This window comes from Trichechus manatus, unplaced genomic scaffold, assembly GCF_000243295.1.
Source record: "Trichechus manatus latirostris isolate Lorelei unplaced genomic scaffold, TriManLat1.0 scaffold00027, whole genome shotgun sequence".
Classification (NCBI taxonomy): Eukaryota; Metazoa; Chordata; class Mammalia; order Sirenia; family Trichechidae; genus Trichechus; species Trichechus manatus.
Genome location: NW_004443963.1, coordinates 15,167,943 through 15,193,031, shown reverse-complemented (window position 1 = coordinate 15,193,031; position 25,089 = coordinate 15,167,943). Strand labels below are relative to the sequence as shown.

Sequence of the window (25,089 nt, the reverse complement as noted above, 5' to 3'; positions counted from 1 at the left end):
AAAAAAGCTATTAGAACTCAGTGAATTTAGCAAGGTCACAGGATAAAAGGTCAACTACAAGAGCTTAGGGAAAAGGAATGGTTAGTGCTCAAAGAGGGTCAATGTCTTCATACCACTCTGGGCAAAGGACTATCATTCTCAACTCATCAATTATACTCACCCAGCCACACTGAGCTTTCAGTTGAATAGAGTAGATTTCCACTCATCTGTCAGTTTGTCTTACTGTGGTAGCTTGCATGTTGCTGGGATGCTGGAAGCTATGCCACCAGTATTTCAAATACCAGCAGGGTCATCCGTTGTGGACAGGTTTCAGCAGAGCTTCCAGACTATCACAGACTTGGAAGAAGGACCTAATAATGGGCTACTTTTGCAAAAGTTGGCCAGCAAAAACCTTATGAATAGCAGCAAAACATTGTCTGATACAGTGCCAGAAGATGAGCCCTCCAAGTTGGAAGGCACTCAAAAGACAACTGGAGAAGAGCTGCCTCCTCAAAGTAGAGTCGACCTTAACGATGTGGTTGGAGTCAAGCTTTCAGGACCTTCATCTGCTGAGTGGCACAACTCAAAATGAGAAGAAACAGCAGCAAACATCCATTAATAATCACAACATGGACTGTATGAAGTATGAATCTAGAAAAATTGGAAATCATCAAAAATGAAATGGAACGAACAAACACTGATATCCTAGGCATTAGTGAGTTGAAATGGACTGGTATTGGCCGTTTTGAAACAGACAATCATATGGTCTACTACGGCAGGAATGGCAAATCAAAGAGGAATGGTGCTGCATTCTTCATCAAAAAGAACATTTCAAGATCTATCCTGAAGTACAACACTCTCAGTGATAGAATAATATCCACAAGCCTACAAGGAAGACTAGTTATATGACTATTATTCAAATTTATGAAGCAACCACTAAGGACAAAGATAAGAATTTGAAGATTTTTACCAACTTCTGCAGTCTGAAATTGATCAAACATGCAATCAAGATGCATTGACAATTACTAGTGATTGGAATGCAAAAGTTGAAACAAAGAAGAAGGACCAGTAGTTGGAAAATATGGCCTTGGTGATAGAAATGACACTGGAGATCACATAATAGAATTTTGCAAGACCAAAGGATTATTCATTGGAAATAGCTTTTCTCAACAACATAAACGGCGACTATATACATGGATCTCTCCAGTTGGAATACACAGGAATCAAATAGACTACACTCGTGGAAAGAGACAGAAGAAAAGCTCAACATCATCCGTCAGAACAAGGCCAGGGGCCAGCTGTGGAACAGACCATCACTTGCTCATATGTAAATTCAAATTGAAGCTAAAGAATATTAAAACACGTCCAAGGGAGTCAAAATACAACCTTGAGTATATCCCACCTGAATTTAGAGACCATCTCAAGAACAGATTTGATCCATTGAACAATGACAGAAGATCAGACGAGTTGTGGGATGATATCACGGACTTCATACAGGAAGAAAGCAAAAGATCATTAAAAAGACAGGAAAGAAAGAAAAGATCAAAATGGATGTCAGAAGACACTCTGAAACAGGTTCTTGAAAGTAGAGCAGCTAAAGTGAATAGAAGAAATGTAGTAAAAGAGCTGAACAGAAGATTTCGAAGGGTGATTCAAGAAGACAAGTAAAGTATTATGAAATGTTCAAAGATCTGGAGTTAGAAAATCAAAAGGGAAGAACATGGCCAGCATTTCTCAAGCTGAAAGAACTGAAGAGAAAATTCAAGCCTCGAGTTGCAATATTGTGAAGAGTTCTATGGGCAAAATATTGAATGATGCGGGAAGCATCAAGAGAAGATGGAATGAATACACAGTCACTGTACCAAAAAGAATTGGTCGACCTTCAACCATTTCAGGAGGTAGCACATAATCAAGAACCAATGGTAATGAAGGAAGAAGTCCAAGCTTCACTGAAGGCACTGGTGAAAAACAAGGCTCCAGGAATTGACAGAATACCAACTGAGATATTTCAACAAACAGATGCAGTGCTGGAGGTGTTCACTCATCTATGCCAAGAAATTTGGAAGACAGCTACCTGGCCAACCGATTGGAAGGGATCCATATTTGTGCCCATTCCAAAGAAAGATGATCCAACAGAATGTGGAAATTATTGATGAATATCACACGCAAGTACAATTTTGCTGACGATCATTCAAAAGCGGCTGCAGCAGTACATTGACAGGGAACTGCTGGAAATTCAGGCTGGATTCATAGAGGGACATGGAACAAGGGATATAGTTGCTAATGGCAGATGGATCTTGCCTGAAAGCAGAGAATACCAGAAAGATGTTTACCTGTGTTTTATTGACCATGCAAATGCGTTTGACTGTGTGGATCATAACAAATTATGGATAACATTTTAAAGAATGTGAATTCCAGAACACTTCATTATGTTCATGAGGAAACTGTGCATAGACCAAGAGGCATTCACTCAAACAGAACAAGGGGATACTGCATGGTTTAAAATCAAGAAAGGTGTGTGTCAGGGTTGTATCCTTTCACCATACCTATTCAATCTGTATGCTGAGCAAATAATGTAAGAAGCTGGGCTATACGAAGAACGCAGCATCAGGATTAGAGGAAGACTCATTAACAACCAGTGATATGCAGATGACACAACCTTGCTTGCTGAAAGTGAAGAGGGCTTGGACAACTTACTGATGAAGATCAGACTGCAGCCTTCACTATGGATTATACCTCAACATGAAGAAAACAAAAATCCTCACAACTGGACCAATAAGCAACATGATCATGATAAATGGAGAAAAGATTGAAGTTGTCAAGGATTTCATTTTACTTGGGTCCACAATCAATGCCCATATAAGCAGCAGTCAGGGAATCAAACATCATATTGTAGTGGGCAAATCTGCTGCAAAAGACCTCTTTAAAGTATTAAAAAGCAAAGAAGTCACTCTGAGGACTAAGGTGTGCCTGATTCAAACCATGGTCCTTTCAATTGCCTCATATGCATGTGAAAGCAGGACAATTAATAAGTAAGACAGAGGAAGAATTGATGACTTTGAATTACGGTGTTGGTGAAGAATATTAAATATTCTTTGGACTGTCAAAAGAATGAACAAATTTGTCTTGGAAGAAGTATAACCAATATGCTCCTTAGAAGCAAGGATGTCAAGACTGCATCTCACATACTTTTGGACAGGAAGGACCAATCCCTGGAGAAGTACATCATACTTGATAAAGGAGAGGGTCAGAGAAAGAGGGGAAGACCTTCAATGAGATGGATTGACACAGTGGCTCGAGCATAGCAATGATAGTGTGCATGGCACAGGACTGGACAATGTTTCATTCTATTGTAGGTAGGGTCACTGTGAGTCAGAACAAACTCAATGGCACCTAACAACACCTTCTGCATCCCTCTTCATCTGTCCCCAAATCCCCATATGTACACACATGCACGCACACACGCACACACTTCTAAATCTTTGTGTCAGAGCTGGGAGGGATCTCAGAGCTTGTCAGCTCTAATACCCCTATTCTAAAGATGAAAAGGCAGAAGCTTAATGTGGGGAGGGAATAGTCTCACTGTCACCAACACTTCAGTGGCAAAGCAAGAGACAGATCACGGGTACCTGAATCTCAAGCTCTCTCCTCCAACCCAGATGTCCTTCCTGCCAGGACAGCTCCACTACTTCTTAGAATGTGGCCTTATAAAATTACCGCTGGTAACTTCTCCAAGTCTCAGATCCAGCACCTGTTACTTGGAGTTGATCAGCTACAAACCTCAGAGGGTTTTTGAAGGAATGGTACCTGGTATATGATAACCCTCAACAGCGTTAGCTGAAATTAGCTGGATTCCCCTGGCTTCCTATTTCGCCTCTTGTGCCCCAAACCCGCCCACACTGTGCTATAATCATCAGTGTTCATGGTCTTCCCCTGCAACGCACACCGTCTTCAGGGCTGAGCTTATGTGTGGCTCACATCTCTCTCCCGGGTCGCCAGCATATGCCTTGGCACAGAGGTAAACCTTGGATAGTGTGTGAGATGAATTAATCAATGAATGAATGAATAACTTCTTGATGACAGAGAATCCAGAGCGTACCCCTTCCTCCCATCTCCCTCTGGTTCAGTCCAGCCCAGCATAGAGCAGGGTGCACAGATTGTGGAGCCCCATTTGGTGACATAAAGAGCTGGATGCAGTGTGTAGACCATGGTCCTGAGATTTAGGTGGATTCACAGGCAACAAGCTCACAACAGAAATGCTGAGCCCAAACGGGGTGGCTAGGAGCAGTCGGGGCCTTAGAAGTCACAGGAAGAATGTGGTCCTCTCTTCCCCAGATCCCAGGGGCAGGAGTGTGAGCCTGGGCAGCTGTGTGGGCACGGTATACTCAGGCTCCAATCTTTGCTCCTGGAAGCCCTTCCTGGGCCCAGGGCCGAGAGTGAGCTCCAGTCTCAGCTCAGCCTCTGCCTGGCTGTGTGACCCTGAGTGTGCCACTCACTGTCTCTGAGCCTTGCTCGGTCTCCTCATCTGTAACTGTGGGTATTGGACGACCTTTAGGTCCCTGAGTGGCTCAAACGGTTTACCCTTGACTACTAACCTAAAGGTTGGTGGTTTGAACTTACCCAGTGGTGCTGTAGAAGAAAGGCCTGGCAATCTGCTTCCAAAAAGAGTACGGCCCAGAAAACCCTATGGAACAGTTGTACTCTGTAACACGTGGGGTTGCCATGAGTCAGAATTGACTCAGCAGGTAACAGGGTGGTCTTTATCTGTCTGTGGTCTGAGCTCCAGCTCCTGCAAGCCTGGGGAGGACCCTCTTGACCCCAGACCCTGGTGCCCAGGGTTCCTCCTTTGGCCCAGGCCCCCACATGCTTGGGATACCCTCCAGCCCCCACTGTTCTGCTGACCTCTCCACCCCTCTGTCAGCTACTAAGCAAGCAGAGCCCAGCGCCTGGCCAGAGGAGGCCAAGTCAAGCATCACCATTACAGAACCAACTTCTGGGTACAAGAATAAATCTGAAATGTTACTCATTCAGAAATGCAAAACATTACTACAATTTTATTATCATAAATGTTACTATTCAAACGGTAAACGTTGACATCTTTCTGTGTAAGAACCACCATTTCTCAGCGCTGTCAGCGCCAGATTGCTCCTGGGTCTCCTCTCCTGAATCTCTGCAATCCTGGATAAATACATCCTTTCAACCAGCCCATTCGATAATACCCCTCATCTTTCTGTGCACAGTTGGGGGAACATCATTCAGGTAAAATTTGTCTGGTAATATGTTTCTAGAAGGAACTCTGTCCTCGGGATTAATGGCTGAGACAAATTCCCAAAGCCTTCGACTTCACCTTCTGAAATTGGTTGGCGGTCTGTGGCGGTCATCTCCACAAGCTTTCTGTTTACATTTTAGCCTCCTGGGACTCAAGCTACTGGCAATTGCCTTCCTAAAGCACTCTTGTAAAGGCTGTTGTTTTGAGGTTTGAATAATAAGAACACAGTATGTTTGGAAAACAATTTCTTCCTTTCTTCATTCTCTTCATACTTTATTATGTCTGAATCAAAAATGATTTATCCTGGATACTTGGTTTAGAACTCTTTATGAAATTCTGACATGGTAAAGTTAACAATTTGCTTTTAACTTACTCTCACAAGATGTGGATAATTCACAAATAGGACTTTTTCTTGAAAGATCCATGGCCTAAGTGTAATTAAATTGCTAAAAATTGAAATAGAGTTCTTAAAGGGATTTTGTTTCATATAAGGAATGCTATGACTCCAAAATTTCTACAGAGATTACAATTATAATTGTCTATTATTCTGACTTTTATTGTTATTTAAAATTTTCATAAGCATTTGTTAGTTCAACCCATCTATAGTATTCTTCCTAAAATTATCAAGCACATACACTCTCTCAATATTTGTATTAACTATCAATCTTTTTTCTTATTCAACTGGTAAGTTCTTAATTATTGTTTTTCTTCATAAAACTAATAGCTTTCACTATCATTAATTATTGCATGTTTTACTCTTGAAATAATTAACTGGCTCAATTTAAAAGTACAAAAGCAGCATAAAAATACACAAGTAAATATATTGAAGGGAGAAAAAGAGGAAAAATTGGAAGGGGTACCTATAGATTAAAAATAGGCAAAGCTAAGCTCTACTGTTCAGAGATGCAAGCTTGGGTGATGAAATGGTAAAGAAAAGTAAGAAAGTGGTTGCCATACGTGTAGTAAAGAATTTAACCTTGCCCAAAAAGAGGTCTGGCCTTTGCCCTGGTTTCTGGGAGGTCATGTCTAAGCCCTTGTAATATCCTGCCTGATAGGAGTGTCTTTGTTTGCCTGGGGCCCTTGGGCCAGCTGGATAGTAACAATATGATGTAGGGTGAGAGCTTTGGGTCACATGGTGTCAGCTCCATCTCCTGAGCCACATGGATAGTCAATAGTGCCTCCATTAGTGAGCCCTAGAAAAACCCTAAGGCTCAGTGACCTTCCCTGGTTGGCAGTATTCTGTTTGTTTGTCAACATCCTCATTGAGAGGAGTTAACACTGTCCGTGACTCCATGGGGAGAAGGCAATTGAATGCTCTGTATTTGGAACTTTCCTAGACTCTACCCCATGTGCTTTTTCCCTTGGCTAATTTAAGTCTGTATCTGTTTGCTGTGACGCAGTGGTTAAAGCAATCAACTGCTGACCGAAAGGTTGTCAGTTCAAAACCACCAACTGCTCCTTGGGAGAAAGATGTGGCAGTCTGCTTCCATAGAGATTTACAGCCTTGGAAACCCTATGGGGTCGCTATGCATTGGAATTGACTCGACAGCAGTGAGTATCGTTTTGCTGTAATAAACTGTAACTGTGAGTATAACAGCTTTCAGTGAATTCTGTGAGTCCTCTAACGAACTATCAAACCTGAGGGTGGTTTGCAGAATCCCCCAAACTTGTAATTGGTGTCCAAAGTGAAGGCAGCCTTGTAGACTGTGCTCCCTCTAACTTCTCAGTTATCCAACTCTCCACCATAGCAGTCAGGACAGTGTTATTTGAGGGCTGGAAGTCTTGTCTGGAAGCAGCACACGGAGGATTCTGGGTGACTGGCAGAGTTCCATCCCCTGTCCTGAGGGGCAATTACAAGGATATTCACCTTATAATGATTTGTAAAGCTAAACATGTTTCCTGTGGTTTGGGGTACTTGTATTTAATGATAAAACAGGTTTTTAAAAAGGAGTAAATTCCAGTCTGAAAATAATAAAAGTAAAAACATGGGATATAATGCGTAATATCCAAGTCCCTTTAATAAACTCCCATTTCCATTTGCCTGCATTTGTTCATGTTTTTCCTTTCCCCTTCTTGCCCCGGTGCACCCCTGTTCATATTTTAGCCCTCTACCCAGATGTCATCTTGTATGTGAGAAACTTGCTCTGTCTCTCTTCATGTCTCCCCACTTCCAGCCCTCCCCACCTGGGTGCCTCATGGCATCCTGTGCAGGCCTCTGCTGTAGCTCCCATCACAATGAATTTAAACTCTGTCTTTATTCACCTGTCTCTCCTGTTACACTGTAAACAGCTCAAGAGCAGATGTCAGACAAGTCTCACTCATTTTCGAATCCTCAAAGCCTAGCATACTCACAGACATGTAGCAGACGTCCAACAAATAATGTTTAAACTTAACATCCTTCTCTGTTCCAATAGCTACTCAGGTTCCACTTAATGATTTTCAATTATTATTCAAATAGAGCAATATATCTTTTAAGAATTTTAATTGGCAGAAAAGAGGATTTCTGGCTGAAGGTATTACAGGTTGAATTTCTATCTGTAAGTTCAAAAGTCTGCAGGGTTATACACCTTGTAGAGTGGTTGCATCAGACCTCACCTAACTTCAGGGGAAGGAGAAAGAATCAAGATCAGACCAAAGCTGATCCCAATGAGGTGGAGGTCAGACATACCTCCACTCTCCAACCTCTTTATCAGTTTTGACACCAGCCGTCCCTCCAAGGAACTTTGCTTCTTTGCTGGGTTTGCTAATTTGTTGTAACAGCCACACAGAACTCACAGACCATACTTACAGTTAAGTGGTTTATTAAGGAAGTAACAGGCTACGACTCAGCATCAGGATCAACAGGCTAAAACTTGGGATCAGGATCAGGAAGTATGTAGGCAAAGTGTGGAAGGCTCCCACAAAGTGGAGAGCACATCCCTCCCTTCTTCAGTGCAGGACAGCTCTCTCAGCTCCTCTCAGCCATGCAAACAAGTAGAGCTTTCTCTCTGCTCTGCACACCCTCTCTCAGCCATGCAGGCCTCCTCTCAGCCCCCTCATGACAGGCCTTCTCTCAACCCCTGCAGGACAGGCTTCTTCTCAGCCCCCTCAGGACAGGCCTGCTCTTGGCCCCATGAGGACAGAACTCTTCTTGGTCCCCGCAAGACGGGCTTCCTTTCAGCCCCATAAGGACAGGCCTCTCTACCTTCAGTCTCCCTACCATCAGCCTCCCACTGCTAACTAACCCAGCTCATAGCCACTGTAGCAGCTTTGTTCAGCTCTCTTAGCTGCATTCCTAACAGCAGATTTCTGCCATCACCACTAACTCTGCCTCAGAGCCCTTTCTGAACTTGTTGCCACTCGCTCTGCCACAGGGCCCCTTCCAGGCCTGTTGCTGTCTTCAGTGTTACAGCCCTTGACCAGTGTAACAGCTTTTTTAGGAGGTTCCTCTCCTCCTCTCTCTCTGCTTTTTCTCTCTTCTTGCTTCTCTTGCTATTTCTCCTTTCTGCTTCTTTCTTCTTTCTGAAACCTCTTTGGAGCTGGCTGCATATATAAGCAACTCATCAAATTCAATGCATGGCCCTCCCAGCAGCGCAACAAACTGACCAATCCCCTTGGTGGACCATAATCACTCTATTTGCATAGTCCATAATATATTGACCAATCCCTGCAAGGTGCATAAAATAAACCAATCACAGGGCAGGCTGCAGCCCAAGGCCAGACAAACAGTATCAAACCATCAAGTTGTTTACAGCTTAACCAGGAAATGTCAATCAACCTGGACAAAAGTATGACACCCTCTGGGGCAGGGGGAAAACCTCTCAAGCTGTTTTTCCAAAGAACCAAGGCAAAAAGCCACATAATGGAACTCATTTCACCACACACCTGCTGTGAATTTTCTTTAGGGAGTACAATTTCAGGTGACTCATGTTGTAAAACATTATATTGTAATTTTCCCACAACAAATGCCCATTTATGTAATAGAAGAATAAAATTATATTGTAAATTTAAAATGATATATTGTCATTTAATTCACATTTGTTGAGCAACTTAAAACCACACAGGATATTGTCACACAAATTACAACTCACATGCTTGCCTATATTTGAAAGTGAATTTCAGATCTAACAATGATTCTTCGAGACATGCTGTGGTCGGTTTTTTCCAAGGATGACAACAACAGTCCTTACCACCCTTCATGCTCTTTTACCATGTGACTTTGAAGATCCTCCCATCTAGAAGTGGAGTCTATTTTCCCTCCTTTTGAATCTAGGCTGCCTTGTGACTTGCTTTGACCAGTAGAATGCAGGAGGAGTGAAGCTGTAAGACTTCTAGGACCAGGCCTTAAGAGGCCTTGTGGCTTCTTTTGCTCTCTTAGAAGCCAGCCATTGTTTAAAGTAGTCCAAGCTATCCTGCTGTAGAGGCCACACAAAGAGGGAAGCCCTGGAGGCTGAGAGGCCACATAGAGGGGAACGAGACACCCTAACCAACAGCTAGCACTACCTGCCAGACATATGATTGAGGCCATCACACACGTTCCAGTCCCAGCCAATCTCCCAGCTAAATACAGTCACATGAATGACATCTCCTGCCTCTTGGAGCAGAAGAACCACTCAGCTGAGCTTAGCCAACCCACAAAATGGTGGCAAATAATAAGCGCTTGCTTTTTTAAGCCACTAAGTTTGGAAGTGATTTGTTACATTGCAACTGATCACTTGTTCTTTTGACTGACATTGCTTTGCTGGTTAGATTTGGTATAGTCTCTGGGATCATATGATTGATCCTGTATAAGAAATTCCAGAAAAGTTTCCCAAGAGAGGCCCTCGACCATATGACTTTTCTAAGACCAAAGTCCAACTTCAGAGCATCTCTACTTTCCAGTCCATCTCCTGACTTCTCTACATTGTGGCATATGTGAATTGGATCCCCTTCCTCCCACACCCATTGCCTCATCAGTTGATCTCTATTTTTTCTTGTATCTCATACATTTTGAGCGTGTTTTCTTGGACCTGAAAATATAACCAACTCTTTTTAAAAAATGCCCTGCCCCCTCACCTCAAACAAGTATCCAGTTTAAGCTTCCTTCCATGCCATTTCTTTTCCCTCTTACCAGCCAAGTTTTTCCAAAGAGCTGTCTTCATTTTCTCACTTCATGGTCACCCTCTTCCTATTTGCTACAATCTGGCTTCTGCCCCCACTGCATCCCAGAGTCTTCTCTTGCCAACTACACCGCAAGCTCCATATTGCCTGGTCTGATGAACTCACCTCCACCTTGACCTCTTGGCAACAGCACCCAATGCTGTTGCCACTCCTCTTGCCTTAAAAATCTCTCACTTTTTATGCTCTCTCTCTCTGCCTGTCTCTCTCGGTTTCCTTCCTTCCTCTCTGACTGCCCCTTCTCCACCCCCTCCCTGGCCTCAGGCTGCTAAACCTGGCCCTTCAGCACCAGTTTCCCCAGTGAATTTTAGAACTCTCTTCCCATCTCACTCTACATGCCCTGCCTTGGAGTTCTCAGCCTCTCTCAAGTTGTAAACACTCCCTATAAGTCCCTTTCAGTAAGTTCTCTCTTCTGAACCTGAGGGCCACATATCCAACTACCCATAAAACACCTCCCCTGAGATGTTTCAGAGGTACCTCAAATTCAACATGCATTCCCATCTACTTCTTCTCTTGGAAGTGGCCTCACACTGGGCCGCTTGCTCTGCTAAAGCCAAAAAAATGCCCAGACACAATGTTACTCAGGCATGGCCTGAGCCAAAAATGGGGAACTAGAGAAGAGGCCCCAATATCCCACCCCCAACCTCATACCTTTTATCAAGGGTGAGTCAAGGAGGAAAAGGAGATACCAGAAAACTGTGGTCACAAGAAAGATAAGACCCCATCAGCATTTGTTCTATAAGTCACTGCCCATGTGAGGACAGAGGGAAAAGTCCAGGCTGAGAAACAAGGCAGCCTTCCCTCTCTGAGGATAGGATTATGCTAATGAAAATCTCCCATATGAGAGCCCATAGCCAAGAAACTATGATCGCATTTGCAACCCAGAGGAGTGGAAGGAGTGTCAGCTGTGCACTCAGGCCAGGGGTTGAATCTTACTCTGCCACTAAGCCGTGTGACCCTGGACAAGTTTCTTTACCTTACTGAGTCTCAATTTCCTCATCCATAAAATGGTAACAATGATAGTTGTTTCTCTTCCTCATTAAATTAGTGTAAGGATTAAATGAATTTAGGATTATTCCCCTTCCATGAGGTGTTAACCTGTTTCCAAGGGAACTCTTGAGGATGAGGAAAAGCCAGCCAAGAAACGGGCTTTTGTGTCTGCAGGTCAAAGAGGGTGCAGTGGGATCCCTGGGGAAGAGGCCTGTGCAGGGTTCAATGCAGTGCTATTGAAAAGGGTGACTATCCTCCTAGCTTGGGGTCATTATGAGTGGAATTGAGTCGACAGCAGTGGGTTTAGTTTTTTGTTTTGGTTTTGGCCCCTCCAAATCCTCCCTGCTCCTTAAGGCCGTGTTACAGGCTGCCTTCTTCAGGAAGTCTCCTGTGAATGCCTCCAATTGCACCACTTCCTCCTGGAAAGTCTCTCACTCTCCCCTGCCTCCCAGCAGTTAGAGCACTGTGAGCTTCAGACCAGGGCCCTCCTCTCCTTAGCACATGCCTGGCCCCCTCCCCAGGCCCCAGTGACAGCGAACCTCTGCAGCCCCAGCTTGCACAGAGCAGGGTCTGGGGTGCCCTGCCCCTCCCCTCTCCTCCTGAGCCCACAGCACTTCCCACCTGGATGCTAATGCCCTTTCCTCCCTGTGCGCAGAAGTGCTGCCCACGTGGGTCCTGGTGCTCATGCTGGTCCTCATCACCCTCGCCTTGCTCCCCATCCTCCACTTCTGCTTCGTCTATGGGTATAGGTAGGGGTCTCCATGGGGCGGGTGGGCAGGGTGGGGCTACCCAGGACCCAGAGGACCCAGGGAGTCACACAGCGGGGCTCCTTCAGTCTACCGCCCTGTGGGGCCTTGGACACACCCCACCCCCTCCCTGGGCCTCAGTTTCCCCTCCGTACATGAACATGGGAGCAGCTGGCCCTGAGGTCTCTGGCAGCCGCCACCTCCCTGGTGTCTTTCCAGGCTGAACCAGAAGTGGAAGGAGAAAATCCCCAACCCCAGCAAGAGCCACCTGTTCCAGGTAGGTTCTGGCTGGGAGGATGCAGGGAGCAGGTGGGGGGTTTCCTCAGCCCTGTCTCCCATGTCTCTGCCCCCACCCCCTCCTTCCTGTGGTGGGGTGTGGGACAGGGCCTCTGTGAGCTCTGGGATGTCAGCACTGCCCTTCCCTGTAGTGAAGATGAAGAAGCCAGGGCCCTGCCTGCCTGGGCTCTCCAGCGTAGCAGGACTCAGAGAACTGAGGCAGGGACCAGGGTGGGCTCCAAGGGCGTGGGTGGGGGTGGCTGGAGGCAGCATGATGTCACTGGGGGCCGGACCTCTGAGCTGGATTCTGAAGGACCAGGCAGAAAAGGTGGGAGGGTCACTACAGGCAGACAGATAATGGCCTGGAGGTCGACACAGGACCCTTCATGGAGGCACTGGGGGTGGTAGGAAATGATGCTGGGCCGGACCATGGGGGCCAAGAGGACCAGGCAGGTGATGCCAGCACGCAGTCACAGAGCCCTCTGGTCAGTGCAGGTGGGGCTGCTTTGCACATGGAGGGGTCTCGTGGCCAGTGTGGTCAGGAGGGGTGAGCGTGGGGGCACAGACACCCCAGATTAGAGGGCTTGTGGGAAAAGTACCTCGTCATCCTCTGGTGCTTTGGGGACCCGGGGAAGCCACAGCCCCTCCCTGGGTTGCACTTTTCTGGTTTCTGAAAGGCCGGGCCAGTCCTGAGGAGGCTGAGACCCTTCCTTGTCCCCAAGGCTCACTGATGCCTCCTGGTCGCCTCCCCTCCACCCTCTGCCCATCCCACCTTCCCAAAGGCCCTTCACACCCACAGAATGGCATGTCCTTTCTCTTCCCAGAACGGGAGTGCAGGGCTCCGGCTCCCAGACAGCACATCGACCTTCACCAGTAGAAGCCTCTTATACAAGGGGCCATGGGACAGCCATGTCCCAGAGCTGGAGGGGTGAGTGTCTGAGCCCTGGTGTAGCTCCTGTCCTCTGGGGTGCAGTGGGGAGGGGGAGGACCTCATCATGCACATTAGAGGCTCTGATGAGGTGGCCTCTGCCTTGGTTCATTGTGAAGTGATCACAAGGAGGCCAGTTTGCACTAAAGCAGGAAGCACTCCATTTAGACATCAGGAAGAACTTCCTGAGCCCCAAGTTAGTGGAATGCCAGACAACGGACTTGACTCAGGCAATGGACTAGGGCAGATGCTGTCCTCCCACCATGCTGCCTGAGGAAGCTCCACTCTGTAGAGGCCTCCAGGCCCAGTGAAGTGGGTGAAGGGCTGGATACCCTCAGGGCCTCAAGGATCAGGGGAGCTGATTGGGAAACCCCCTGGTGTATGGGTTCTTTGGGTCCTTCCTAGAGCTTGGAAGTGACTCTGACTTCCCTTGATGAGGATGGGAACACTACAGTCCTTGGAGTAGTAATGATGACTAAGTTTAGCAAGAGCCTCCCTTCCTGTCTCCATGGCCACTGTGGGGTAGACAAGACAGGGCATATGACTGTCCCCATGGTGCAGGCATGGAAATGGAAGTTCAGAGAGGTGAAGCACCTCCATGCTGGGGTGGGGTTCTGGGGGCTGGAGACGGAGTTCTGTCACTCTTTAGTGCAGGGGCTCTGGGTGTGAGGGTCTTTCCTTTGAGAAGGAGGCCCCTTGGCTGGGTCCTAGAGCCAAGAGCCTGGGATCTTCTGCTTTCTGGCTGGGCTGTGCCCTGACTCTGTCTCCTCAACCGCAAAGTGAGGACAAAACCACCAACCTCGAGGTGACATATGACGACCCAAAGAGACAGGGTGGGTGGTAACTGGGTCACTCCAAGAAGGGTTGTACCCACATCACCATCATCCCCAGACCCTCTGGGGTCCCCTATCCTCTGTGCTGTCAGCCTGGGAGGCAGCGAGTGCCTCTTACCCCTGGAGACCAGACAGTGGGGGCGCTGATCGCCAGCCCTGAGCTCCAGAAGGCTTCACAAGGGCAGGGAGCGGTGGCACGCCATGAAGTCACATACAGGGTCTCCTACCTCTAACTTAAGGTTTATTCTCTCTGAGTTTGTTTCCTCATTGTCCATAAACGTATCAGGTTATTACATTATTAATTTATCTTCAGGGTGGAGGCAATTGCACTGAGCTTACAGGATTGTTGGGAGAAGTCAGCGTGCCATGCCTATGATGATGGTGCCAAAAATAACAACAGTTGTCATATTCGGGACTTCCTGGACTGGCTGTGAGCTGGGCAGGTGTGTGCGGGGTGTCTTGCCTCTTACTAAGAACAACTCTGTAGAGTCCATGACTTCATGCTCAATTTCTAATTAGACAACTGAGGCCTGGTGCTAGGGATGGTGGAGGGAGGAAGAGAGAGAGAGGAGAAGAAAGAGAAGGAGGAGGAAGGAGAGAGGAGATAGGAGGGGAGAGGAGAGCTCCTTCTCATTACTGCTGGGCCTTCACCGGCCCCCTGGGTGGAGCAGGCTTCAGGGGCTGGACTCCAGGCAAGCTCCTGACCCCAGCCCTCCCTGCCAGCAGACATGAGCATGGCTGTACTCTCAAAGCTGTCTCTCCTTTGGTCAAGGTCAAGCTCTGGGACAGACTCAAGGCCCAGCCCTGAGGCCATGCTGAGGTCTGACTCATGTGGGCATGTTCAGCCCCTCTCCTTTCCAAGGATTAATTGCTCATAGAAATAACATTCCACCCCTAGAGAAGGTTCAGGACTAAAGACTACGTGTGGCTCTCGTGATCTTCTTTCCCTTGACCCGGAGGACACCCACCTTTCTGTCCTGCTCGCATGGCCAGCAGTCAGGAGCCTGGCAGTCTGCAGCACCCCGTCAGGTGCCCACTGGCTCAGCTCCGCCCAGGTCTGCAGGCACCTGGGGCCTGCCTGTGGCTCTGAGGAGCCCTGCTTCTCTAGCTCTTGTGATGGCTGGAGAACCAGGCTCTCCTGCTGCACCACAAACCTGCTCAGCGAGTGGCCTCAGACCAGAGGGACACTTCCTCTGGCCCTCCGTCTGTGCCCGGAACAGGTGCCTAACCACCCTGGAGGCCTCTTTTACCATTTCTTACTTTACCTGGAAGGGGGAGAGTAACTTGGGCTTCCCCTTCCTACCTTACAGGTAGGTGGAGGCTCAAATGAGACAAGGTGTGAAAGAGTGTAAATTATACAAGAGGACCGCAAGGAAGGACAGGAGAGCCACTTGCTGAGGCCTGCTGCCTGCCAGGCCTGGGGCACAGAGGTGAAGGAGGGTCTGTCCTAGCCCTCCCAGAGCTCAAGGTGTACTGGGTAGAGAGAAATAACTGCCCTTCAGGTTCAACTGCTAATCAAAAGGTTTGCAGTTCGAATCCACCAGGCGCTCCTTGGAAACCCTACGGGGGCAGTTCTACTCTGTCCTATAGGGTCGCTGTGAGTTGGAATTGACTCAGTGGCAACAGGTTCAGCTCAAGGAGGGAGGGGGAGCAGGCTCTGGGGATGAAGGGAGGAGGTGCCGAGGGAAGCGGGGGGGCTTTCTGCAGAGTCCCTGAAGGCCTGGGGAGGCGCTCCCAGTTCACCAGGAGAAGAGCCCGTGAGAAAGGCCAGGAGACTCAGGGCAGGACAGGGTTTGACTATGAGAAATGCATGAGGTGAGGCCCGAAAAGTGGGCCCCAGAGAAGTGCCAGGACGTCTTCCCAGAGCCCCAGAGCACTGCAGGGAGGGATGCTCAGAGCTGTGTTTGAGAAGGGATGGGGGTGCAGAGAGGTGTAGCCTGGGACGTCAGGGGTTAGTGGCTGCTTCAGTTTTCAGGGTAGAGGAGACAGTGGCTGGTCTGGTGTTCACTGTGGGGTGGAGAGAAATGGACGGATTGCCCGAGAGTCAGGAATGCGAGGCGTGGTCATTTACTTTACAAGGGGTGAGAAGGTCGAAGGAGTCGAAGATGATGGAGCTTCCTGGTCTGGCTGCTGGGGAGCAAGGACAGATTACCCAATCAGCAAGGTACACCTGGGCTTACTTGTGCTTACCTGCTAATCAGTAGTGCACAATTTCATCTGTTTTTCACCACATCGAAGATGTAGTGAAACTCACATGAAATTGTGCACTACAGATTAGTAGGTAAACACAAGTAGGTCTGTGCGTACCTTGCTTACCGGTTAATCTGTCCCTGCTGGGGAGGATGGGGCTCATTGAATGAGGATATAGGCGGCAGATTGGGGGGCTTGTGATGGGGCATGTTGGGGGGAAGGGTGGAAAAGCACGGGTTTGGTCATAGGCATTTCACCTCAAGGGGCTTTGGGGGACACTGCTGGAGACCTCCAACAGGAAGGTAGCCTTCTTCATTCATTCACTCATTCATTCATTCAGCACATGTCGACTATGCACCATTCTCTGCAGGGCTTCGGGCCATGCTGTGAGGGAGGCAGAGACCACCAGCCCACCAGCCCTGCCTTGGGGAGCCAGAAAGTCTAATAGCAGGCAGAGGTCCCGGATTGAGGAAGATAGTGGACAACTCAGTCTAGCAGGAAGAAGGAACTTCTATACAAGGAATAGTCCAAGATCAAATCACCACTGGGCTGGTTGAGATGGGGGAGGTGGATCAGGAAGGCTCCTGGGACCCTGATATGCAGCTTCCATGATGGACTGACTGAACAAGAGACAGAGGGTCAGATGGGGTGCTGAGGTGGCATTCCCCTGTTACCAAGAGGGGGCAGAACAGGGCAAATAAGGTGGAAGGAAGAGCTTAAAACAAAATGCAAGGCCCTCGAGGACAGGGAAGTTGGCGTGTCGGTTGTCTACTCCCACGTGACCCAGCCTTCTCGTGGCCCTGCCCCTTCCACCTTCTCCCCCTTCCATGCCCTTCGGAGGCCAATGTCCTATCTCTGTTCTCCTGACAGGATGTACTCTGCGCACTGTGGGGACAGTGAGGTGTCACTACTCACCACAGAGAACCCCAAGGAAGCCTATGACTTACCATCTGGGCCTCACATGACTCTGGCCACCTCGGAGCCCAAGGAGCAGCCCCTCAGCCCCTTGCCCAGCCTGTCCCCACCCTCAGGCAAGCCCAAAAGCCAGGCTTCTGTCTTCGACTTCAATGGTCCCTACATCGGGCCACCCCACGGCCGCTCCCTGCCTGTCATCTGGGGCCAGCCGATGTCCCCCCATGAGGGCAGGAGCAGGAAGCTACTACCACCAGGGTCCCTGGAGTACCTGTGTCTGCCCGCTGGGGGACGGCTGCAGTTGGTCCCTCTGGCCCAGGCCATGGGGCAGAACCAGGCCATGGATGTGGATGGGGTGCCCAGCCCGGGGGCTGAGGGAAGCTTCTCCCTGGGGTCAGGGGAAGGCCCTGCCCCTCCTCCACCTGGGCCCATAGTGGGTGCATGGGACCTAAAGGACAGCCCATCTGCTCTGCCCACTGGTGCTGGGAGCCCCAAAGACAGTGTCATGGCCTCTGGCTATGTCACCACTGCAGACCTGGCACTCACCCCGTCCACAAGGGCTCCATCTGTCTCCCTGGCTCCCCCCTCTAGGCCTCCCCTTCCACCAGAGCCCCAGCCTCTGTCCTGGGCTGGCCAGTATATCCCCTGGAACCCCAGCCCCTCTGCAAACCACCCCTGGGTTTGACAGCTATGTTGGGCTCCCTGCAACCATGGGCCAGTCTCCTAAGTCCCTGTCCCCCCTGTAGCTGCCAGCCCAGTCCTGAGCCCAGGGGACCCCCAGGCACACGAGGCCCCCGGGTCCACCAGCCTCAAGGGGTGGCTCCTTGTCCTTCAGCAGGTGGGTGAATAGTGCCTCCCCTCCAGCCAGCCCCCCTCCCCAGGGCTAGCTTTCCACTCCTGGAAGGGGGCGCTTGGACTAAGATGCCCTGGCCCAGACCTTTGCCAGGTCATGTGTCAAGTGCAAGTATACCTCCCCTCCTCAAAGCCATGAAGCCCTGTAGGCTCCAGCTCTGCCCCGGGGAATGTCAACAGGCCTGGAGCTGTGTGGCCTCCGCCCGTCTCAGTCGGGGCTCTGGCACCTGCTTCCATCCTTGTGCCGTGCCCCCCCCCCCATTCCTTCTCCAGAATTTTCTGTGTACCCAGAAGAGGGCCCTGTGGTGATGGGCTGTGGTTCTAAAGCTTTATTTTGCATCAGAATCACCCGCGGAGCTTGTTAAAACACAGAGTTTCTGATTCAGCAGAGCTGGGGTGAAGCCCAAGGATTTGCATTTCTAAAGAGTTCACAGGTGATGCCCTGCTACTGGTCGGGGGGGCTACACTTTGAGAACCCATAGTGTAGAAGAACGTCTAAACACCATCCGCTTTAACTCTGTCCCTCACTCACACTGTGACTTTGAGCATCTCGAGAGTGATTTGGGCGTCATTTTAACTCCATTCCCATAGCTGCATTTTCTAATTATTGCACAAAGGGCAAGGATTGCTGGTAATTAAGATTAGTTATGTGTAATTCATTAATTGATCGAGATTATTTTTTTATTCCTTGTTACCATTTTATTACTGATTTTCGGGTTTATTGTATTGCAACAGAAAATGTAGCCTGTAGAATCCCTACTATCTGGAATTTCTTTAAAGTTTTCTTTGAGAGCAAGTAGCTCAGGAAACCCTGGTGGTGTAGTGGTTATAGAGCTACGGCTGCTAACCTAAAAGGCTGGCAGTTTGAATCCACCAGGCGCTCCTTGGAAACTCTAGGGGGCAGCTCTACTCTGCTCTATGAGTCAGAATCGACTTGACAGCAACGGGCTTGGTTTTTTGGTTTGGTAAGTAGATCAAATTCATATATATGCTCCCTAGGAGTAAGAGAAGAAAGTAAAGACAGTATAATCTCTCTCTCTCTCTCTCTCTCTCTCTCTCTCTATATATATATATAATTTATTTGTTAATTATTAATTGTGTATAATAAATTATTTTGCAAGGTAGTATAGTGTAGTGTTAATTCATATTAATTTGGATTCTTTAGCTAGGCTGTCTGGGTTCCAACCCACGCTTCACTACTTACCACCTGTAGGCAAGTTAACTAACCCCCTCTGTGCCTCTGTTTCCTCATCTGTAAAATGGGATGGTAATCATACCTGTCTCCTAGGGATTAAGTTAATAAAGCGCCTGGCATAAAGTTAACTGCTGTCTAAGGATCACCTCTTATATAATTTCTCTCATTCGTTTAGCAAATATTTATTGAATGACTATTGCGTTTTGTAGCATGCTAGCCCTTTAAATTTTCATTTATCTTATCTATTTGATCTGCCAAATATGGAATAAGTGTGTTAAATTTTTCAACAGGGATTTAGTCTTAATCAAATTTTCTGTATTTATAAGACTTTTGCCTTTTGGATTTTCCTATGCTGTTCACTTTTTAAAAGTTTATGATTATTATATCTTCATGGATTGTTCATTTTTCATTTAAAAATTCTTTGTCTCATTTAATACATACACTTGGCCTTAAATCTTGTTGAATCTGGTAATGACACTGCCACCTGCGCTTTGTTGTTATTAACATTTGCCTACTCTTTTCCATTCCATTATTTTCAACTTTCATGTCACTTTTCTTGGGTTGTGTCTTGAAAACAGTTTGTAGCTGCATTAAAAAAATCGAATCCAATCTGAGAATCCTTGCCTTAGCAGCCCCATTTGCTTTTATTGTGATAACAAATGAATATTTTGTTTTCTTTCTTTTTCACTTTCCTTACTTTTGATAAATCAACGTTGTAAAAATTATTGATTTTATTTTACAAAAGCAACACAGAAACTTTAAAAAGTCGATTTGAAACAGGACAGGACTTCAAATCAGTTTGTTCTGGTTTGAACCCCTGCTGAGAATTTGCACTTCTACCCCCAGATATACTGAATCAGAATCAATATTTTAACAAGCTCTCCAGGTGATTCTTATGTATAACACATTGCCGAGAACCACTGCTCTACTAGTGGTTTTCAGAATTGGTCCCTAACCAGCAACATCAGCATCACCTGGGAACTTGTTAGAAATGCAAATCCTCAGCTGGGGTTCAAACCAGAAAGAACTGGTTTGAAGCCCTGATTTGAAAGTCTGTAGAATAACAATGTCCCAGTTTCAACCCCTCACGAAAGACTGAGCAAAGTGATTATTGAGGACTTCTAGTGTTTGCCTTTGACATCCAGCAATTAGTCAAACTTCTTCACTCTCTACTGCCCTTAGCAGAATAGTCGAGTCACCAATTTCCAGAATCCCTGCAGCAGCGAACACTTCCAGCACGCATACCAGATGGGCATGCCAGGTCCTGAGCTGCACCCTGGAGCCTGAGATGAGCAAGACAGTGGCCAGGCCTCAGGGAGCCCTCAGCCTAGCCAGAACACAAAGATATACACAAAATCAAACCATACCCATTGCTGTCAAGTCGATTGAGACTCATAGCCAACCTGTAGGACAGAGTAGAACTACCCCATAGGGTTTCCAAGGCTGTAAATCTTTACGGAAGCAGTCTGCCACACCTTTCTCCTGTGGAGAGGCTGGTGGGTGTGAACCACTGACCTTTCGGTTAGCAGCTGAGCTCTTAACCACTGCGCCACAAGGGCTGCTTACATGAAGATATAGGAGTCATTAAAGGCAAAGGGACAAAATGTAGTGGGGGGACAGAGAGGTTGAACTGGGCTCTGCTTGGGCAGACATGAGGGGGGGCTATGAAGAGAAGAAGAAGAGACTTCCCTAAGGAGCCCCTGCTTGAGTTAGGACTTATAGAGTGCTCAAAGGTCCAGGGAAGATGAAGTTACCTCTGCACAGGACTCACAATGTGACCCCACGTCACTTGCATTTCAACCATTTGGCCATAGCAACTGCCATACTGCCTCTACTGGCTACCCAACGTTTATTTTTTGGAAATACAATTTTACTTATTTTGTTGTTGTTGTTGAGAATATACACAGCAAAATACACACCAATTCAACAGTTTCTGCATGTACCATTCAGTGACATTGATTACATTTGAGATGTACAACCATTCTCACCCTCCTTTTCTGAGTTGTTCCTTCCACATTAACATAAATTCACCATCTCCTAAGGTTTCTATCTAAGCTTTCCAGTTGCTATTATCAAATTTGATCCCATATAGATAGTTCTTAAAAGAACATACAGTAACGCTCAAGGCAGACTTTTTTTTTTTTTTAAGAGTAGAAGTTTTTATTTATTTTTTCTTTTATTGTACTTTAGATGCAGGTTTACAGAACAAACTAGCTTCTCATTAAACAGTTAATATATATATTGTTTCGTGACATTGGTTACCAACCCCACGACATGTCAACACTCTCCCTTCTCAACCCCGGGTTCCCTATTACCAGCTTTCCTGTCCCCTCCTGCCTTCTAGTCCTTGCCCCTGGACTGGTGTGCCCCTTTAGTCTCATTTTGTTTTATGGGCCTGTCTAATCTTTGGCTGGAGGGTGAACCTCAGTAGTGACTTCGTTACTAAGCTAAAATGTGTCTGGGGGCCGTACTCTCGGGGTTTTTCCAGTCTGTGTCAGGCCAGAAAGTCTGGTCTTTTTTTATGGGTTAGAATTTTGTTCTACATTTTTCTCCAGCTCTGTCCAGGACCCTCTATTTTGATCCTTGTCAGAGCAGTCAGTGGTGGTAGCTGGGCACCATCTGGTTGTACTAGACTCAGTCTGGTGGAGGCCGTGGTAGTTATGGTCCAAGGAGTTTTTAATTTTGATGAAGTCCAAGTTATTATATTTATTGTGATGATGGTTTCATGTCAGATGTTATCAAATCGTACACTTTAAATATGTGCAGTTAATTGTTTTTCAATTATATTTCAGTAAAGCTGTTAAAAGAAAAAAAAAGGAGCCCTGATGGTACAGTGGTTAAGAGCTCAGGCTGCTAATGGAAAGGTTGGTGGTTGCAATCCACCAGCTGCTCTGTGGCAGAAAGAAGTGGCATTCTGCTTCCGTAAAGATCACAGCCTTGAAAACCCTATGGGGCAGTTGTCCTATAGGGTTGCTAAGGGCAGACATTTTTTTTTACTAGTTAAGCTAAACTATTGTTAGGTTTTAAGAAGACTTCAGGGGATATTTTTGGTTTAAGGTTTAAAGATTACTTCAGGGCAACAGTTTCAGGGGTTTGTCCAGCCTCCATGGCTCCAGAAAGTCTGGATTCCATGAGAATTTTTAATTCTGTTCTGCATTTTCCCCCTTTTGATCAGGATTCTTCTATGGAGTCTTTGATCAAAATGTTCAGTAATTGCAGCCTGCCCAGCATTTATTTATTGAGCACGACTGTATGCAGGCCACCTATGTTGGGGCTAGGAAAGGAAGGTTTCAAAAGTAAGAAAAGACTCCCTCTGGGAGTGTATAATCTTCTGGGGCAATGGTTCGTGCGATACATTATCATATGAATGACCTGGGGAGATACCACTCAGGTCTCCATCAAGAAAGGACCCACCACCCAGCTGCTGACAGCCTCCAGCCACTGGCTCCCTTAGGGTCTGCCTCAAGCTCTTCACAGGGTACCCCCAGCCGATGCCTGAGCACCCTGAGGGTCCTAGGGCCTGGCTGTTTCTCTCCAAGGTGGGGTTCTTCTAACAGGCAACTTTTGCTCCCGAGCTTCCTGTGAGCAGGCGGATGGGCAGAGGTTTTGTCATGTCTGGATTGTGCTCTGACAGCTCCTCCTGCCCAGTCTTCCTTCTCCCTTTTCTGTTCATTCCCCAATAAGACCTTTGCATGTCTACCTCCATTTCAGGGACAGTTTCCTGGAGACTTCAAGCTGTGACACTCCTTAACAATCACCTGCTATGAAGATGGTACTGGGTTGGGGTCTAAGGGGAGATGGGTGAGGGAGATGTGTCCAATACTAAAAGTTTCAGGATTTCAATGTGCGAGGAAAACCAGTTGCCATGGAGTCGATTCTAACTCATGGTGACCCCATGTGTGTCAGAGTAAAACTGCACTCCATAGGGCTTTCAATGGATGATTTTTTGGAAGTCGGTTGCCAGCCCTTTCTTCCAAGGGACCTCTGGGTAGACTCAAACCTCCAACCTTTTGGTTAGCAGCTGAGTATGTTAACTGTTTGCACCACTCAGGGACTCCCTCACTCTGTGAGGTACAGCACTTACTCCTTCATAGCATCTTCTCTCACATGCCAACCTTGACTCATCTAAACCGTCCCAAATTCATGGGAGTGCCTCAAAGCCAAAGGCCTTTGTGTTTAACAAAAGTCATCCTTCTTAGAATGCAATTGTGATTTCAAATAATTACCCCCATTCCCGACTACTCCAACACATACACACAAGTTCAGGGTTTTATTTTGCTTGTTATTTTGCATATTGTATTGATTTCTTTTTCGCACTTAACAATGTCCAAATCTTTAATAATTAACATCTTGGGCTTTCTTCTAATACATATAGGTCCACTTTATTCGTTTTTAACAGAATAGTCTACTTTAGAATGTACTAAAATTTTGTTATTTTATTACTGATGAACATTTAAATCGCTTATAATTTTCTGCTACTACAAACATGCTACAATGAACAGAGACTTGTGAACAAAAATAACAGGAAGATTTGCTTAGCCACTTATTAAAACATGTTATGAAGCTACAATAATCAAAATGGTAGGGCATCATAGATAGAACAATATAATAAAATTGAAAGACTAGAAACTGACTAAATGTATACAAGATCTCGCTATATCATAAAGATGGCATTTCAAATACATGGACAAAGAATGAATGATTCAACTAATAATGCAAGGACAACTGGCTATTTGTTTAGGAAAAACATAAAGCCAGATCTCCTTCTCACATCTTTTACCAAAACAAATTCCAAAATGATAAACAATTTAAATGAAAAGCTGGAAACGCAAAAAGAAGGAGATACCATGTAAATTAGTACAGTTCTGTCTGAAGTGGGTAGGCCTTTGTAAATTTGACACCAAAAGTAGAGCCATCCACTGATTTTTACAAAAATGTAAAAATTGTGTACACCAAAAACCTTCATGTACAAAATTAGAAGACAAACCACAACTAGGAAAACAATTTACACCATACATGAAAGGCCATATATAAATACTTTTAAAAACAGAATCAGAAAATGATGAATACCCAACAGAACAAAGGCCTTAACAGGCTTAGCCCAATAAAAAAAATACCAATGGCCAAGAAACAGGAAAATATGTGCAAACCTGAGAGTTATCAAATAATGCAAATTAAAACAGAATTTAATGCCTTTTTTTTTTTTGCATATCAGAAAGGTAAAGATGTAAAAGAACAATAGTCTTCAGTGCTGGCTCAACATAAACCAACAACCTTTCCTGCATCCCAAGTAGGAGTAAAGTGGGACGGTGTTTCTGGAGGGAGGACAGCTGGCCAATTCGGACTCAAAGCCCTAAAATGCACATGGCCTTTGATCATTTTCCTTTTTCACATGGTTGCACGGTATTTCCCAACTTTTCTAGAGTAAGTGTGGGTTCTGGGCCTCCCCTCCTCTCCTCTATTTCCCCAGGTCCCACCAGTCTGGAAGTAGGAAGGAGATCACTTCGACCACTAACCACATTTCACAGGTAGTGACTTCTCTCTACATGATGCAGGAGCCCAGTCCCATGAGAGTCCCCTGGTCATCTCTGTGACACCTAGCAGGAATCCCACAAGCTCACGAACATCCTCTCACGTTCTCCCTTCATCCCCCCGCCTCTTGTTGCGTCAATTCTGGGTGTGACAATCTAGGTTGGTGCCCCTGTCTGGGGCTGCCAGCACCTGACGGGAGCATGCCCAGTCCCCATGCTGCTCTTCAGCCCTAAACCACAAGCTCCCACCTG

At 46.7% G+C, this 25,089-nt stretch overlaps 1 pseudogene; it reads left to right on the top strand.

Moving 5' to 3' along the window:
* Positions 1-18,109, top strand: part of LOC101343328 (cytokine receptor common subunit beta-like) — a 20,081-nt pseudogene extending 1,972 nt beyond the window's left edge.
* Positions 18,110-25,089: the final 6,980 nt, after the last annotated feature.